Genomic DNA, 9,076 nt, shown 5'->3' on the forward strand with positions numbered 1-9,076 from the left:
TCTTTGTGGTTGAATCTGTGTTTGAAATTCACTGCTCGACTGAGGGACCTTACAGATAGTTGAACTGTATCTGTGGGTTACAAACATAAGGTAGACATTCAAAAATCATGTTAAACACTATTACTGCACACAGAGTGAGTCCATGCAACTTATTTCATGCCTTGTTAAACACAATTTTACTACTGAACTCCTGAATTCCAGCAGGTACAATGGAGGGAGAAGAACAGATCTAGAGATGGAGTCAGATATAGAATGGAGGGAGGAGAACAGATCTAGAGATGGAGTCAGATATAGAATGGAGGGAGGAGAACAGATCTAGAGATGGAGTCAGATATAGAATGGAGGGAGGAGAACAGATCTAGAGATGGAGTCAGATATAGAATGGAGGGAGGAGAACAGATCTAGAGATGGAGTCAGATATAGAATGGAGGGAGGAGAACAGATCTAGAGATGGAGTCAGATATAGAATGGAGGGAGGAGAACAGATCTAGAGATGGAGTCAGATATAGAATGGAGGGAGGAGAACAGATCTAGAGATGGAGTCAGATATAGAATGGAGGGAGGAGAACAGATCTAGAGATGGAGTCAGATATAGAATGGAGGGAGGAGAACAGATCTAGAGATGGAGTCAGGTATAGAATGGAGGGAGAACAGATCTAGAGATGGAGTCAGATATAGAATGGAGGGAGGAGAACAGATCTAGAGATGGAGTCAGATATAGAATGGAGGGAGGAGAACAGATCTAGAGATGGAGTCAGGTATAGAATGGAGGGAGAACAGATCTAGAGATGGAGTCAGATATAGAATGGAGGGAGGAGAACAGATCTAGAGATGGAGTTAGATATAGAATGGAGGGAGAACAGATCTAGAGATGGAGTCAGATATAGAATGGAGGGAGGAGAACAGATCTAGAGATGGAGTCAGATATAGAATGGAGGGAGGAGAACAGATCTAGAGATGGAGTCAGATATAGAATGGAGGGAGGAGAACAGATCTAGAGATGGAGTCAGATATAGAATGGAGGGAGGAGAACAGATCTAGAGATGGAGTCAGATATAGAATGGAGGGAGGAGAACAGATCTAGAGATGGAGTCAGATATAGAATGGAGGGAGGAGAACAGATCTAGAGATGGAGTCAGATATAGAATGGAGGGAGGAGAACAGATCTAGAGATGGAGTCAGATATAGAATGGAGGGAGGAGAACAGATCTAGAGATGGAGTCAGATATAGAATGGAGGGAGGAGAACAGATCTAGAGATGGAGTCAGATATAGAATGGAGGGAGGAGAACAGATCTAGAGATGGAGTCAGATATAGAATGGAGGGAGGAGAACAGATCTAGAGATGGAGTCAGATATAGAATGGAGGGAGGAGAACAGATCTAGAGATGGAGTCAGATATAGAATGGAGGGAGGAGAACAGATCTAGAGATGGAGTCAGGTATAGAATGGAGGGAGAACAGATCTAGAGATGGAGTCAGATATAGAATGGAGGGAGGAGAACAGATCTAGAGATGGAGTCAGATATAGAATGGAGGGAGGAGAACAGATCTAGAGATGGAGTCAGGTATAGAATGGAGGGAGAACAGATCTAGAGATGGAGTCAGATATAGAATGGAGGGAGGAGAACAGATCTAGAGATGGAGTTAGATATAGAATGGAGGGAGAACAGATCTAGAGATGGAGTTAGATATAGAATGGAGGGAGGAGAACAGATCTAGAGATGGAGTCAGATATAGAATGGAGGGAGGAGAACAGATCTAGAGATGGAGTCAGATATAGAATGGAGGGAGAACAGATCTAGAGATGGAGTCAGATATAGAATGGAGGGAGGAGAACAGATCTAGAGATGGAGTCAGATATAGAATGGAGGGAGGAGAACAGATCTAGAGATGGAGTCAGATATAGAATGGAGGGAGGAGAACAGATCTAGAGATGGAGTCAGATATAGAATGGAGGGAGGAGAACAGATCTAGAGATGGAGTCAGATATAGAATGGAGGGAGGAGAACAGATCTAGAGATGGAGTCAGATATAGAATGGAGGGAGAACAGATCTAGAGATGGAGTCAGATATAGAATGGAGGGAGGAGAACAGATCTAGAGATGGAGTCAGGTATAGAATGGAGGGAGGAGAACAGATCTAGAGATGGAGTCAGATATAGAATGGAGGGAGGAGAACAGATCTAGAGATGGAGTCAGATATAGAATGGAGGGAGGAGAACAGATCTAGAGATGGAGTCAGATATAGAATGGAGGGAGGAGAACAGATCTAGAGATGGAGTCAGATATAGAATGGAGGGAGGAGAACAGATCTAGAGATGGAGTCAGATATAGAATGGAGGGAGGAGAACAGATCTAGAGATGGAGTCAGATATAGAATGGAGGGAGGAGAACAGATCTAGAGATGGAGTCAGATATAGAATGGAGGGAGGAGAACAGATCTAGAGATGGAGTCAGATATAGAATGGAGGGAGGAGAACAGATCTAGAGATGGAGTCAGATATAGAATGGAGGGAGGAGAACAGATCTAGAGATGGAGTCAGGTATAGAATGGAGGGAGAACAGATCTAGAGATGGAGTCAGATATAGAATGGAGGGAGGAGAACAGATCTAGAGATGGAGTCAGATATAGAATGGAGGGAGGAGAACAGATCTAGAGATGGAGTCAGATATAGAATGGAGGGAGGAGAACAGATCTAGAGATGGAGTCAGGTATAGAATGGAGGGAGAACAGATCTAGAGATGGAGTCAGATATAGAATGGAGGGAGGAGAACAGATCTAGAGATGGAGTTAGATATAGAATGGAGGGAGGAGAACAGATCTAGAGATGGAGTCAGATATAGAATGGAGGGAGGAGAACAGATCTAGAGATGGAGTCAGATATAGAATGGAGGGAGAACAGATCTAGAGATGGAGTCAGATATAGAATGGAGGGAGGAGAACAGATCTAGAGATGGAGTCAGATATAGAATGGAGGGAGGAGAACAGATCTAGAGATGGAGTCAGATATAGAATGGAGGGAGGAGAACAGATCTAGAGATGGAGTCAGATATAGAATGGAGGGAGGAGAACAGATCTAGAGATGGAGTCAGATATAGAATGGAGAGAGAACAGATCTAGAGATGGAGTCAGATATAGAATGGAGAGAGAACAGATCTAGAGATGGAGTCAGATATAGAATGGAGGAGAACAGATCTAGAGATGGAGTCAGAAATAGAATGGAGGGAGGAGAACAGATCTAGAGACGGAGTCAGATATAGAATTGAGGGAGGAGAACAGATCTAGAGATGGAGTCAGATATAGAATGGAGGGAGAACAGATCTAGAGATGGAGTCAGATATAGAATGGAGGGAGAACAGATCTAGAGATGGAGTCAGATATAGAATGGAGGGAGGAGAACAGATCTAGAGATGGAGTCAGATATAGAATGGAGGGAGAACAGATCTAGAGATGGAGTCAGATATAGAATGGAGGGAGAACAGATCTAGAGATGGAGTCAGATATAGAATGGAGGGAGAACAGATCTAGAGATGGAGTCAGATATAGAATGGAGGGAGAACAGATCTAGAGATGGAGTCAGATATAGAATGGAGGGAGGAGAACAGATCTAGAGATGGAGTCAGATATAGAATGGAGGGAGAACAGATCTAGAGATGGAGTCAGATATAGAATGGAGGGAGGAGAACAGATCTAGAGATGGAGTCAGATATAGAATGGTGGGAGGAGAACAGATCTAGAGATGGAGTCAGATATAGAATGGAGGGAGAACAGATCTAGAGATGGAGTCAGATATAGAATGGAGGGAGAACAGATCTAGAGATGGAGTCAGATATAGAATGGAGGGAGAACAGATCTAGAGATGGAGTCAGATATAGAATGGAGGGAGGAGAATAGATCTAGAGATGGAGTCAGATATAGAATGGAGGGAGGAGAACAGATCTAGAGATGGAGTCAGATATAGAATGGAGGGAGAACAGATCTAGAGATGGAGTCAGATATAGAATGGAGGGAGGAGAATAGATCTAGAGATGGAGTCAGATATAGAATGGAGGGAGAACAGATCTAGAGATGGAGTCAGATATAGAATGGAGGGAGGAGAACAGATCTAGAGATGGAGTCAGATATAGAATGGAGGGAGAACAGATCTAGAGATGGAGTCAGATATAGAATGGAGGGAGAACAGATCTAGAGATGGAGTCAGATATAGAATGGAGGGAGGAGAACAGATCTAGAGATGGAGTCAGATATAGAATGGAGGGAGAACAGATCTAGAGATGGAGTCAGATATAGAATGGAGGGAGAACAGATCTAGAGATGGAGTCAGATATAGAATGGAGGGAGAACAGATCTAGAGATGGAGTCAGATATAGAATGGAGGGAGAACAGATCTAGAGATGGAGTCAGATATAGAATGGAGGGAGGAGAACAGATCTAGAGATGGAGTCAGATATAGAATGGAGGGAGGAGAACAGATCTAGAGATGGAGTCAGATATAGAATGGAGGGAGGAGAACAGATCTAGAGATGGAGTCAGATATAGAATGGAGGGAGGAGAACAGATCTAGAGATGGAGTCAGATATAGAATGGAGGGAGAACAGATCTAGAGATGGAGTCAGATATAGAATGGAGGGAGGAGAACAGATCTAGAGATGGAGTCAGATATAGAATGGAGGGAGGAGAACAGATCTAGAGATGGAGTCAGATATAGAATGGAGGGAGGAGAACAGATCTAGAGATGGAGTCAGATATAGAATGGAGGGAGGAGAACAGATCTAGAGATGGAGTCAGATATAGAATGGAGGGAGAACAGATCTAGAGATGGAGTCAGATATAGAATGGAGGGAGAACAGATCTAGAGATGGAGTCAGATATAGAATGGAGGGAGGAGAACAGATCTAGAGATGGAGTCAGAAATAGAATGGAGGGAGGAGAACAAATCTAGAGACGGAGTCAGATATAGAATGGAGGGAGGAGAACAGATCTAGAGATGGAGTCAGATATAGAATGGAGGGAGAACAGATCTAGAGATGGAGTCAGATATAGAATGGAGGGAGGAGAACAGATCTAGAGATGGAGTCAGATATAGAATGGAGGGAGAACAGATCTAGAGATGGAGTCAGATATAGAATGGAGGGAGGAGAACAGATCTAGAGATGGAGTCAGATATAGAATGGAGGGAGAACAGATCTAGAGATGGAGTCAGATATAGAATGGAGGGAGGAGAACAGATCTAGAGATGGAGTCAGATATAGAATGGAGGGAGGAGAACAGATCTAGAGATGGAGTCAGATATAGAATGGAGGGAGGAGAACAGATCTAGAGATGGAGTCAGAAATAGAATGGAGGGAGGAGAACAGATCTAGAGATGGAGTCAGATATAGAATGGAGGGAGGAGAACAGATCTAGAGATGGAGTCAGAAATAGAATGGAGGGAGGAGAACAAATCTAGAGACGGAGTCAGATATAGAATGGAGGGAGGAGAACAGATCTAGAGATGGAGTCAGATATAGAATGGAGGGAGGAGAACAGATCTAGAGATGGAGTCAGATATAGAATGGTGGGAGGAGAAAAGATCTAGAGATGGAGTCAGATATAGAATGGAGGGAGAACAGATCTAGAGATGGAGTCAGATATAGAATGGAGGGAGGAGAACAGATCTAGAGATGGAGTCAGATATAGAATGGAGGGAGGAGAACAGATCTAGAGATGGAGTCAGATATAGAATGGAGGGAGGAGAACAGATCTAGAGATGGAGTCAGATATAGAATGGAGGGAGGAGAACAGATCTAGAGATGGAGTCAGATATAGAATGGAGGGAGGAGAACAGATCTAGAGATGGAGTCAGATATAGAATGGAGGGAGGAGAACAGATCTAGAGATGGAGTCAGATATAGAATGGAGGGAGGAGAACAGATCTAGAGATGGAGTCAGATATAGAATGGAGGGAGGAAAACAGATCTAGAGATGGAGTCAGATATAGAATGGAGGGAGAACAGATCTAGAGATGGAGTCAGATATAGAATGGAGGGAGGAGAACAGATCTAGAGATGGAGTCAGATATAGAATGGAGGGAGGAGAACAGATCTAGAGATGGAGTCAGGTATAGAATGGAGGGAGGAGAACAGATCTAGAGATGGAGTCAGATATAGAATGGAGGGAGGAGAACAGATCTAGAGATGGAGTCAGATATAGAATGGAGGGAGGAGAACAGATCTAGAGATGGAGTCAGATATAGAATGGAGGGAGAACAGATCTAGAGATGGAGTCAGATATAGAATGGAGGGAGGAGAACAGATCTAGAGATGGAGTCAGATATAGAATGGAGGGAGAACAGATCTAGAGATGGAGTCAGATATAGAATGGAGGGAGGAGAACAGATATAGAGATGGAGTCAGATATAGAATGGAGGGAGAACAGATCTAGAGATGGAGTCAGATATAGAATGGAGGGAGGAGAACAGATCTAGAGATGGAGTCAGATATAGAATGGAGGGAGGAGAACAGATCTAGAGATGGAGTCAGGTATAGAATGGAGGGAGGAGAACAGATCTAGAGATGGAGTCAGATATAGAATGGAGGGAGGAGAACAGATCTAGAGATGGAGTCAGATATAGAATGGAGGGAGGAGAACAGATCTAGAGATGGAGTCAGATATAGAATGGAGGGAGAACAGATCTAGAGATGGAGTCAGATATAGAATGGAGGGAGGAGAACAGATCTAGAGATGGAGTCAGATATAGAATGGAGGGAGAACAGATCTAGAGATGGAGTCAGATATAGAATGGAGGGAGGAGAACAGATCTAGAGATGGAGTCAGATATAGAATGGAGGGAGAACAGATCTAGAGACGGAGTCAGATATAGAATGGAGGGAGGAGAACAGATCTAGAGATGGAGTCAGATATAGAATGGAGGGAGGAGAACAGATCTAGAGATGGAGTCAGATATAGAATGGAGGGAGGAAAACAGATCTAGAGATGGAGTCAGATATAGAATGGAGGGAGGAGAACAGATCTAGAGATGGAGTCAGATATAGAATGGAGGGAGGAGAACAGATCTAGAGATGGAGTCAGATATAGAATGGAGGGAGGAGAACAGATCTAGAGATGGAGTCAGGTATAGAATGGAGGGAGAACAGATCTAGAGATGGAGTCAGAAATAGAATGGAGGGAGAACAGATCTAGAGATGGAGTCAGATATAGAATGGAGGGAGGAGAACAGATCTAGAGATGGAGTCAGATATAGAATGGAGGGAGGAGAACAGATCTAGAGATGGAGTCAGATATAGAATGGAGGGAGAACAGATCTAGAGATGGAGTCAGATATAGAATGGAGGGAGGAGAACAGATCTAGAGATGGAGTCAGATATAGAATGGAGGGAGGAGAACAGATCTAGAGATGGAGTCAGATATAGAATGGAGGGAGGAGAACAGATCTAGAGATGGAGTCAGATATAGAATGGAGGGAGGAGAACAGATCTAGAGATGGAGTCAGATATAGAATGGAGGGAGAACAGATCTAGAGATGGAGTCAGATATAGAATGGAGGGAGGAGAACAGATCTAGAGATGGAGTCAGATATAGAATGGAGGGAGGAGAACAGATCTAGAGATGGAGTCAGATATAGAATGGAGGGAGAACAGATCTAGAGATGGAGTCAGATATAGAATGGAGGGAGAACAGATCTAGAGATGGAGTCAGATATAGAATGGAGGGAGGAGAACAGATCTAGAGATGGAGTCAGATATAGAATGGAGGGAGAACAGATCTAGAGATGGAGTCAGATATAGAATGGAGGGAGGAGAACAGATCTAGAGATGGAGTCAGATATAGAATGGAGGGAGGAGAACAGATCTAGAGATGGAGTCAGATATAGAATGGAGGGAGAACAGATCTAGAGATGGAGTCAGATATAGAATGGAGGGAGAACAGATCTAGAGATGGAGTCAGATATAGAATGGAGGGAGAACAGATCTAGAGATGGAGTCAGATATAGAATGGAGGGAGAACAGATCTAGAGATGGAGTCAGATATAGAATGGAGAGAGAACAGATCTAGAGATGGAGTCAGATATAGAATGGAGGGAGGAGAACAGATCTAGAGATGGAGTCAGAAATAGAATGGAGGGAGGAGAACAAATCTAGAGACGGAGTCAGATATAGAATGGAGGGAGGAGAACAGATCTAGAGATGGAGTCAGATATAGAGTGGAGGGAGGAGAACAGATCTAGAGATGAGTCAGATATAGAATGGAGGGAGGAGAACAGATCTAGAGATGGAGTCAGATATAGAATGGTGGGAGGAGAACAGATCTAGAGATGGAGTCAGATATAGAATGGAGGGAGAACAGATCTAGAGATGGAGTCAGATATAGAATGGAGGGAGGAGAATAGATCTAGAGATGGAGTCAGATATAGAATGGAGGGAGAACAGATCTAGAGATGGAGTCAGATATAGAATGGAGGGAGGAGAACAGATCTAGAGATGGAGTCAGATATAGAATGGAGGGAGGAGAACAGATCTAGAGACGGAGTCAGATATAGAATGGAGGGAGAACAGATCTAGAGATGGAGTCAGATATAGAATGGAGGGAGAACAGATCTAGAGATGGAGTCAGAAATAGAATGGAGGGAGGAGAACAAATCTAGAGACGGAGTCAGATATAGAATGGAGGGAGGAGAACAGATCTATAGATGGAGTCAGATATAGAATGGAGGGAGGAGAACAGATCTAGAGATGGAGTCAGATATAGAATGGAGGGAGGAGAACAGATCTAGAGATGGAGTCAGATATAGAATGGAGGGAGGAGAACAGATCTAGAGATGTCTTCACTGTTTTGTTTGCTAGAGAGAGAAGTTGAGGGCTGGACTGTTCAGGTCAGGTGTACCTACAGGTATGTTCAAAGCAGTACAACAGATGTGTAGCTATGCTTCTTGTGGCCTCTCTCTATCCGCCACAGCCCTCTGAGTGACCCAGATATACCACCCACATCTAGTATATTGTTTATGGCCCCACTAGAGGATTTCATGTACTTTACTATTTATGTAACCTTTATTTATTGAGGCAAGTCAGCAAGTCA

Source organism: Salvelinus fontinalis, chromosome 14 (assembly GCF_029448725.1).
Source record: "Salvelinus fontinalis isolate EN_2023a chromosome 14, ASM2944872v1, whole genome shotgun sequence".
Lineage (NCBI taxonomy): Eukaryota > Metazoa > Chordata > Actinopteri > Salmoniformes > Salmonidae > Salvelinus > Salvelinus fontinalis.